At 42.9% G+C, this 9,874-nt stretch overlaps 1 protein-coding gene across 3 annotated transcripts in view; it reads right to left on the reverse strand.

The window, feature by feature from the left end:
* Window positions 1-9,874, reverse strand: part of SPTB (spectrin beta, erythrocytic) — a 138,563-nt gene that overhangs the window by 87,448 nt on the left and 41,241 nt on the right. The window lies entirely within an intron of this gene.

Genomic DNA, 9,874 nt, shown 5'->3' on the forward strand with positions numbered 1-9,874 from the left:
TTGTAATTATTCATGTATCTGTCGGTTTCCTCTTTTTTTTCCTTTTCCTCTCAATGCCTAGACCATAGGCTCCTTATAGGCAACAGCCAAGTCTATCTTTTTCATTACTGTACTCCAGTACCTATACTGGGCCTGGGACATAGTAGTAAATATTATCCTCCTCCTACAGACCTAATCTCAAACTCTGGAGCCTTTTTAAACCCCTCTATTCCACCATATTCCCTGACCCACGCACTCAGTTATCCCATGTACGTGTATTGAGCAACTTATTCAATATTTATTCATCACCAAGGCCAGTCATTAAGCCTCTGAAAGGGTCTTTCATTCATCATTTCTTTATGTTTTAGAGCTCTACTTCACTTAGGCCCTCATCCTTTCCCACGTGGTCCATCTCTGTCCATGCTCAGCCCCTTCGCAATCCCTCCTGCATGGCCCTTCATGCTGACACATCCCTACTCTGTAAGCTTTCAGCAGCACAGCCCAATCCAAAGCCCCACACCGTTTGGTGCTGAACTCACACTCTCCTTTATGTGAACTCTGCTCTAGTCAGGAGGGTTCACATGTCCCCTGTCCCCACCATGGTGTCATGTGCCTCAACAACTTTATTTATGCCACATCCCATACACTGATATTTAGCTACCTCTCCCATCCCTTCACATTTAAAGCAAATACAATTTTCAAACATTTAGAAATACATGTTCAGTATGTTCTCAGAATCTGAGTGAGGTTGCCTTTTCCTTCCTGTCCAACCCCATGGATCCCCTGCTGTCTCTTTTCCGCCTCAAGTAAACGGGGCAGGAAAGATGGGCTCAGGGAGAGCTGGTGGTGACCTAAGCACCCACTCCCCCTCTTCAGTCTCTCTTCCTCCCCACCAACCTCACTGCTACTGGCAAAGGAGACCAGATCTTTACATTCCTCAAATCCTGGGAGAAACATGAATCTCTAGCTTTTTCTCTTCTCTGACTTCATTTTAACATGCACAAGTCTTTCTCATCTAACAAAACTCATCCTTGCCATCTTCTCTCTCCTTTCTTTCAGAGCCAACATTATTGACAAAGTTGCCAAGGACATGAATGGGTAATTCACAGAAGAGGAAATCTAAAAAGCTAAAACCCTAAGAAGAGAGATACTCAAGCCCATTAGTGGCCTGAGAAATGCAGATTAAAACAAGGAGACCCCACAGGCAAATATTAGCAAGCTGAAGCATGCTGCATGTAACGCTGATGTGGACAGGGGTAGCCTTGTGTACTGCTGGTGGGAGTGTGGACTGGCCCAGCCATTCTGGACTCAGGCAGGCTAAGTGTGACTCTACTCAAACAGGTCTAGAAGGGGACATATGGGAGAATGCTTACTGAGGCATTGATGGCGGGGATGTGGAAATAAGCTTGTGCCCACCACTGGGGCAGGAACAGGTAAAATGCAGTGAATGAACACGTGGAGGACACACGGCAATGCTGGAGGATCTTAGAAACATAGCGCTGAACAAAATACATAAGAAACAGAATGAATCTATAACATTATTTACATAATTTAAAAATATGTGCACATAGCCAATACCCATACAAGGACATTTGCAAATTAAGGGAAAACTCTTGAACACATAAAAATGGTTGTCTTTAGGTGGAGTAAAGGGAATGGAAAAGGAAAATGGAAATAAAAGAAAATCAATCAACCAACCAACCATAGAGCAGAGTCTTGCCTAGAAAATGATCATGAACTGAGAAGTAAGATGACTTCAGCCCTCCACTCCTAATGCAAAAATAGATACAGTGTATGTGTCTACATTCACGGTGGCTTCTTCATCCCATACTCAAGTCACTCCTCAACTCACTGAAATCTGGCTTCCTCCCTCACTCCATGAAACTATTCTTGCCAAAAGTCACAGATACCTCCCTTCCTTGATACTTAAAGCAGGAGATGCTTTTCAGTTCTTACCTTACTTAGCAGCATTAGGCTTTGTTGGCCATTCCAACATTTTCTGAAATCATTTCCTTTGTCTTCCAGGACACATTCTTTGTTCCTTCTTAACTTTCTGGCCCTTCCTCCTTGGCCTGCCTCTTAAATAGTGATGCTCCCTGGAGTTCTCTCCTGGGCCCCTCCACTTCTTCCTCTATCTACACACTGTTCCTAGGCTATCTCCTTCACTCCATGACTTGAATTACCATCTTATGCTAATGACTTTCAAATCTTCTGAACCCATCGCATCCAACTGCCTTCAGAACATCCACCTAGAGGGCCCATAAGCCTCTCATGTTCACCCAGTGGAATCTATCCTTATCCTTTCCCCATTTTTCCTGCCATGCTTCCTGTCTGTCAACATCCCAGTGGCCCAAGCCAAAACCTCAGATCATGCTCCATGCCCTCCTTCCCTCTCACCACACCAGCCCCTTTGCTACTTCTCCAATCTCTGTTCTTCTCCATCTCCACTGCTCCCCATACTTCTGGCCACTGCCATCTCAAGTCTAGTGATTTCTGCTGGTCTGTGTATCTGTATTTGCTCTTTGGCCTACCACACTAGCCCATTTTCTACACTGAAGCCAGAAAGACCAGCCTAGAATACAAAGATGACATCACTTACATACTTTAATAGCTCTTCTCTATCTCAGAAGGGAGTTTTAAACCCATAATAAATCACAGACAAAGCCCTTCATGATCTAGTCCTTCCCTAATCACTATTTCCATCTAATCCTTCCCCTCCCCCAACTTCTCCAACCCTACATCCAGCCATAAGGAACTCCATTCATGTCCCTGGCTCTCTCTGAACATGTTATTTGCACATGCTGTTCCTTAAGCCTGAAAAACCCTCCCTCCTTTACAGAATAACTTCTTCTCTGTCAGAACTCAGCCTTCACTTCCTTCAAGAAACCTCCCACCGCTGCTGGGTGCAGTGGCTCATGCCTTAATCCCAGCACTTTGGGAGACTGAGGCAGGTGGATCATCTGAGGTCAGGAGTTCAAGACCAGCCTGGCCAACATGGTGAAACGCTGGCTCTACTAAAAATACAAAAATTAGCTGGGCATGGTGGCGTACACTTGTAGTCCCAGGAAGGCAGAGGTGGAAGAATCCCTTGAACCTGGGAGGCAGAGGCTGCAGTGAGCTGAGATTGCACCATTGCACTCCAGCCTGGGTGACAGAGTGAGATTCCACCTCAAAAACAAACAAAAAAAGAAGAAAGAAAGTAACCTCCCACTCTACCACCATCCCCTGCAGCAGGCAAAGGTGGGGTCCTTCTTCTGGGTTCCCATCACACTCGTGCTCATCTTTATCGATGCACTTGCCATACTGTAGTATCATAATCTAGTTCTCTGTCTCTCTCAGACTGTGAGCTACCTGAGGTCAGGGACCATCCATATTCATTCTTCTTATCCCAACAGCCCAGCATAATGCCAGATACATGAAATGAGCTAAAAACCATTTGTTGAATAAATGAAAGAGAACTGAGAACTGCAGAATGCTGCCCCTTAAGAGGATAAAAGCAGTTCCCATGGAGGACACACCAGGTAGAGAACAATTTGGAGGTCAAGGTGGAGAGAAGGTTGGAAGCATAGCACGTTACAGTAGCACCGCGAATTCATTATCAATGCCCTGACATTGTCCCTGTCACTCCTCCTGCCTCAACTATACATTGTGTGTGTGTGTGTATGTGTGTGTGTTGTTTCTTTTTTGAGACAGAGTCTCACTCTGTCATCAAGGCTGGAGTGCTGTGGCATGATCTCGGCTCACTGCAACCTCTGCCTCCCAGGTTCAAGCAATTCTGCTGTCTCAACCTTCCAAGTAGCTGGGACTACAGCCGCATACCACCACGCCCAGTTAATTTTTCTATTTTTGTATTTTTTTTTTTTAGTAGAGATGGGGTTTCACTATATTGGTCAGCATGGCCTCAAACTCCTGACCTCAGATGATCCACCTGCCTCGGCCTCCCAAAGTGCTGGGATTATAGGCGTGATCCACTGTGCCCAGCTCAACCACACATTATTAATCACCTCTTCCTCTCCTGCTAGGCTGTGTGGCAAAAGGGATGGGCAGTGGCAACAGGGCCAAAGCTCCTAGGAACTCTACAGATCTTTTTTTTTTTTTTTGAGACAGGATTTCAATCCTGTTGCCCAGGCTGGAGCGCAGTAGCATGATCTCCACTCACTGCAATCAATCTCTGCCTACCAGGCTCAAACAATTATCCCACCACAGCCTCCCAAGTATCTGGGACTCCAGGATTGTGCCACTACACTCAGCTAATTTTTATAGAGGCAATGTTTCACCATGTTGGCCAGGCTGGTCTCAAACTCCTGATTCAAGCAGTGCACCCATCTTGGCCTCCCAAAGTGCTGGGATTACAGGCATGAGCCACCGTGCCCGGCCTGAATCTCTGTAAATCTTGAAATCCCTAGAGCAGCTTTGACTCAACCCACGCCTCAATTTCCTCACCCAAAAAAGTGATAAAAACAGCAGCCTCACACGCAGAACTCTTCTAGACAGGGAAACCCTATCTTACTTAGTTGAGAAGTCTTTTATAGTTTCTTTCTTGTGTCACAGAAATGTCAGTCTTAGAATGGTTTTCATCCATACATCTCTGCCTCACAAACAAAAAGAGCTATTTTAAAAGTCTAACCTATAAATAATATATAAGTTATGGGTGCCAATTTACTTATTCATTCATGTTAGAGCTTTCAAAAGAATTAAGTTTAAATTTATCTTTTCAAAGTTGCTCGGGCCCACAAGGACTCCTGAGGGAACAGGTACTGGCTAGAGGATTTCTCATCCCTGGCCGGCATGCCTAGCCTGACTCAGTGGGGCTGTCCTCTGGGAACATTTGGGAAGGTGCCTGCAAGAGGCAGCTTTGGTACTGAGCAAAATTAAGTCCAGCTTCTTCAGGCCCTGCAGAGTCCTTCCTTTTTTTTTGAGACAGAGTCTCGCTCTGTCACCCAGGCTGGAGTGCAGTGGTATGATCTCGACTCACTGCAACATCCACCTCCTAGGTTCAAACAATTCTGCCTCAGCCTCCTGAGTAGTTGGGATTACTGGCACTTGTCACCTTGTCCATCTAATTTCTGTATTTTTAATACAGACGGGATCTCCCCATGTTGGCCAGGCTGGTGTCAAACTCCTGACCTCAGGTGATCGGCCCGCCTCGGCCTCCGGAAGTGCTGGGATTACAGGAGTGAGCCACTGTGCCCGGCCCAGAGTCACTTCTTGGTGTGCACAATCTCCCAGGTCTGCAGGGAGAGTGGTACTCCACCACTAGAGTCAATTCAGCCCTGTGCTGGGCTCTGCTGAGAGCCAACCACCAGCTACCAGCTCCTGCCATCACTCTGCTGCTCAGGAGAGATACTTGGGAAAGGGAATCTGGAACGTATTAAGGCCTTTACGTATATTGTTCCATTTGATGCCCACCCACACTCACAGACCATTAGATATTATTATTGTTATTACTATTATTATTCCATCAAAACAGAAGACCTATGCTGAAATCCTGGCCTACTTAGCAGTGATGTATTCTTCTATAGCTCACTTAACCTCAGTTTCTGTACCTCAGTTTCCCTACCTATAAAAGGAAGGAAACATCCTGTGCTACTATGGCAGAGACTGGTGGGGCCTACAAATATCCAAATTCTGCCTTCTGCATGCACAGCTTGGAGACACCTTCCAGTCGCCCTTGTGGTTTAGTGATGCCGTGAGGTCGAATGAGCAGAAATGATATGCACCTCTTCAAGGTCTTAGCCATAACATCTTCCCCATCATTCTTACTCTTTGCTGTGAACTCCCAGGACTTAGAGGATGGAGCCATAAGGCTGAAGGAACTGAATTTCCTGGATGACTGTGGGGAGCAAAACCTCCCCCTCGATTTATACTGATTTACTAAACTATGATGTGAGCAAAAAATAAAATTTCATTTTGGAGCTCTTTATTGGAGCAGTTAGGGTGCCCTAATTAATACACTCACCACCTACCACATAAAGTTGCTACACAGATTAAATGAAACTATATGAAAGTAATGTATAAACTGTATACAGATTGCCTCAGGGTGTTATTTAGAAATAATATACAGTATCTCTTGGTATTGAGCTTATGGGTTTGCTCAATATGCTGTCATGGCAAAACAACAAAAAAGGTTACAGTCAGTGGAGTTTATTGTCATTTCCCCATTGCCCCTTCTGTGACTCTCTTTCCCCTTCATCCCTGCCTCAAGCATCCATGCCCTCCTAACCTCCAAGTTGAATGACCCAAGCAGCACTCCTTCAGACCTAGCGGCCATCCCACTTCAAAACAAAATTGACTTTGACAACCTAATTTTCTTCTGTTGTAACTCCTTGAAGGGAAGGATGCCATTTTCACCTGGAGGTCTAAAAGTGCCTTGCACATGGTAGGTACTCAATTAGTACATGTGAATTGGATGGAACAGATGTAACTATCCACCTTCCTAAGGGGCCAGGGTATCTCTCCCAAGGAACACATCTGAATAAAGGCCTATGGAAATATAATACATTACTCAAAGAAGGAGTGTCTTTTGGAAGAGAAAATTTAGAAGCCAAACCAGGCCAACAGGTGAGAAATGGCTGGTTAGACAGGCTATTCAGCACCTTCAAATAATGCAAGAAAGGCAACTGTCTATTGCAGCTACAGAGAAAATGAGCTCTTCCCAGAGAATCCCTGAAAGATGCAGACTTCTCAGTGTACAACTTGTGCTAGGAGGCAGACCCTTTGTAGGGAGAAGCAGCTGTCCAAGGTTATAGAATGTGCTGGGGTGGGCGTCAGAATGAAGCCCAGATTTCCAGTCTCCTGGAGGCTCAGACCTCTTAGCCTCATTGCTGGCCTCTCCATAACCAAGAGATTTGATAAATTTTCCAACCCTATTCTAGCATCTTGTATTTAATTACAGAACGAAGACAAGCACTCTAAATAGGTTGATGCTTTTATCTATTCATGAATGCAAATATTTACTCAACAACAGCACCCTAAAATCTATTACATACTTAGCTATAAATATAAGAGAATATGGGCAAGATCTATAGGTTGAAAACTAAAAACATTAAAGAAAGAAACCAAAGATGTAAATAAATTGGGAAATATACCACGCCTAGGAATTGGAAAAATCAATAATGTTAAGATGTCAATTCTCTCTAAAGTGGTCTATAAATTCAATGCAATGCCAGTCAAAATCCCAGGAGAACTCTTTTTGAGAAATCAACAAGCTGATTTTTAAAATTTCTATGGAAAGGCAAAGAAAATAGAATAGACAAAACCATTTTGAAAGACAAACAAAACTGGAGGGCTTACATTACCTGATTTCAAGACTTACACAAAGCTATAGTCATCCAGATAGAATAGTATGGCAAAAGGATAGACATACATGTCGATGGAATAGAGTCCAGAGGTAGACTGACACATATGGCCAATTAATTTCCAACAGAGGTACAAAAACAACTTGATGGAGAATGGATAATTATTTTAACAAATTCCACTGGAACAACTGGACATCCACATGCAAAAAAAGTAAACCTTGACCATACCTAATACCATATACACAAATTAATTCAAAATGGATTCTTGATCTAAATATAAAACCTACAACCATAAAATTTCTAGAAAAAAATCAGAAGAAAATCTTTCTGATATTGGGTAAAGCAAAATATTTTGGCAACAACACCAAAGGTATAATCCATAAAAGATCAGGTATTATAAAAGGACGATTCGATCAATTTGACGACCAAAATTAGAAATGTCTGCTCTTTAGAGGACATTGTTAAGAGAGTGAATATACAAGCCACAGACTAAGAGGAATGTTTTCAAATCATGTATCTGATAAAGTAGTTGTATTCGGAATATATAAAAAACTCAAAACTCATCAATAAAAAAATCTCAATTTAAAATGAGCAAAAGATTTGTGCAGATGCTTTACCAAAAAAAGAAACACAATAGTAAATGTGCTCAAATTCATTTGTCACTAGGGAAGTACAAATTAAAACCACAATTAGACATCACTCTATACATATTAGAATGGCTTTTTTAAAAAAACTGTTCTGCAGTTTCTTATAAAATTAAACATACCATATTTACCATATGATTCAGCAATCTCATTCTTAGGTATTTACCTGAGAGAAATGAAAATATGTTCACATAAAAGCTTCTATGCAACTATTTAGGGTTGGGTGCGGTGACTCACATTTGTAATCCCAGCACTTGGGAGGCTGAGGTAGGCGGATCACCTGAGGTCAGGAGTTCGAGACCAGCCTGACCAAAATGGTGTCACCTCCCCATCTCTACTAAAAATACAACAATTATCCTGCGGTGGTGGTGGGCCCCTGTAATCCCAGCCACTCAGGAGACTTAGGCAGGAGAATTTCTTGAACCTGGGAGGTGGAGGTTGCAATGAGCCAAGACTGTGCCAGTGCACTCCAACCTGGGTGACAGAGTAAAACTCCGTCTCAAAAAAAAAAAAAAAAAAAAAAAAAAAAAAAGAGCCTTCCACAAAACAGACTACTACTCAGTGATAAAAAGGAAAGAACTGATATACACACAACATGAATGTATCACAAAGGAATTCTGCCAAGCAAAAGAAGCTGGACTCAACAGGCTGCTCACTGTCTGATAAATCTATGTGCTGTCCTGGAAAGGGCAAAACTATAGGGACAGGAAACAAATCACTGGTTGCCAGGGGTTAGGATTGGAGGGTTGGGGAAATGGGTTAACAGAAATGAGCATAAGGGAATTTTGGTGGTGGTGATATAACTACATATATTTGTCAAAACCTATAGAAATTTACATTAAAAATTGTGAATCTTACTGTATGTAAATTATGCTTCAATAGATCTAAAAGCAATATATTAAAACTAAAAATATAAATGAACATACATGAAAAGATTAAAAGCAAATATTTATGGAGCACTTACTACCTGGCAGTTCCACTGCCATGAACTGCTCTAATGAGAAAAATGTAGAATAATTATTATAATTTATTTTAAAATAATGCAAGAGTTTTCTTGAGCAAGGTTCTATAATGGAGGTTTATGAATTCTTCCCTCAGGTTGCCTAACACATGGTATAAATAATGATATGACAAGATAGAGGTATGCAGGTGTCAAGAGAAAAGCATAAGTAAGTACCACAGAATTTCAGAGGCAGAGAGAATACTTTAGCTAGAGAAATTGAAGAAGCCTTTGGGAGAGATGGCGTCTAAGTTGGGTGATGAAAAAAGGGAATGATGATCTTTATTGCCTATGTAAACAATGTCTATCAGGAAGTTAACTCCTGCAATTTCTCTTTGATTCTCCTATGACCCTCTGAGACAGGTGGGAAAGGTACTATTAATTTCACTTTCAGTTAAACAAACTAAGACTTACAGATCAAGTTCCTTGCTCTGCAGAGCCAATGCTTGAACTCAGGTCTTCTGAGAGTTTGTTATGCTCTGCTCCATGATGTACCCATTCAGAAGAAAAACTCTTTTCAGAAGATGGGGAATGACTGCTAATGGTCCGATTCCACCTTGGGATCCCTCCAAGTGAATCAGCTACTTCTCACCTTTCTCCTGGCCATTGAGAATACCCCACAAGGCTAACATCCTTATTTGAGCCTTTCCTGCTTATGAAAGCAAAAGCCGGGCAGGGCGCAGGGGCTCACGCCTGTAATCCCAGCACTTTAGGAGGCCGAGGCAGGTGGATCACCTGAGGTCAGGAGTTCAAGACCAGCCTGGCTAACATGGTGAAATCTGTCTCTACCAAAAATACGAAAATTAGCCAGGCATGGTGGTACACACCTGTGGTCCCAGCGACTTGGGAGGCTGAGGCAAGAGAATCACTTGAACCTGGGAGGCAGAGGTTGCAGTGAGCTGAGATTGTGTCACTGTACTCCAGCCTGAATGACAGTGAGACTCTGTCTCAAA

Source organism: Cebus imitator, unplaced genomic scaffold (assembly GCF_001604975.1).
Source record: "Cebus imitator isolate Cc_AM_T3 unplaced genomic scaffold, Cebus_imitator-1.0 Scaffold83, whole genome shotgun sequence".
NCBI lineage: Eukaryota > Metazoa > Chordata > Mammalia > Primates > Cebidae > Cebus > Cebus imitator.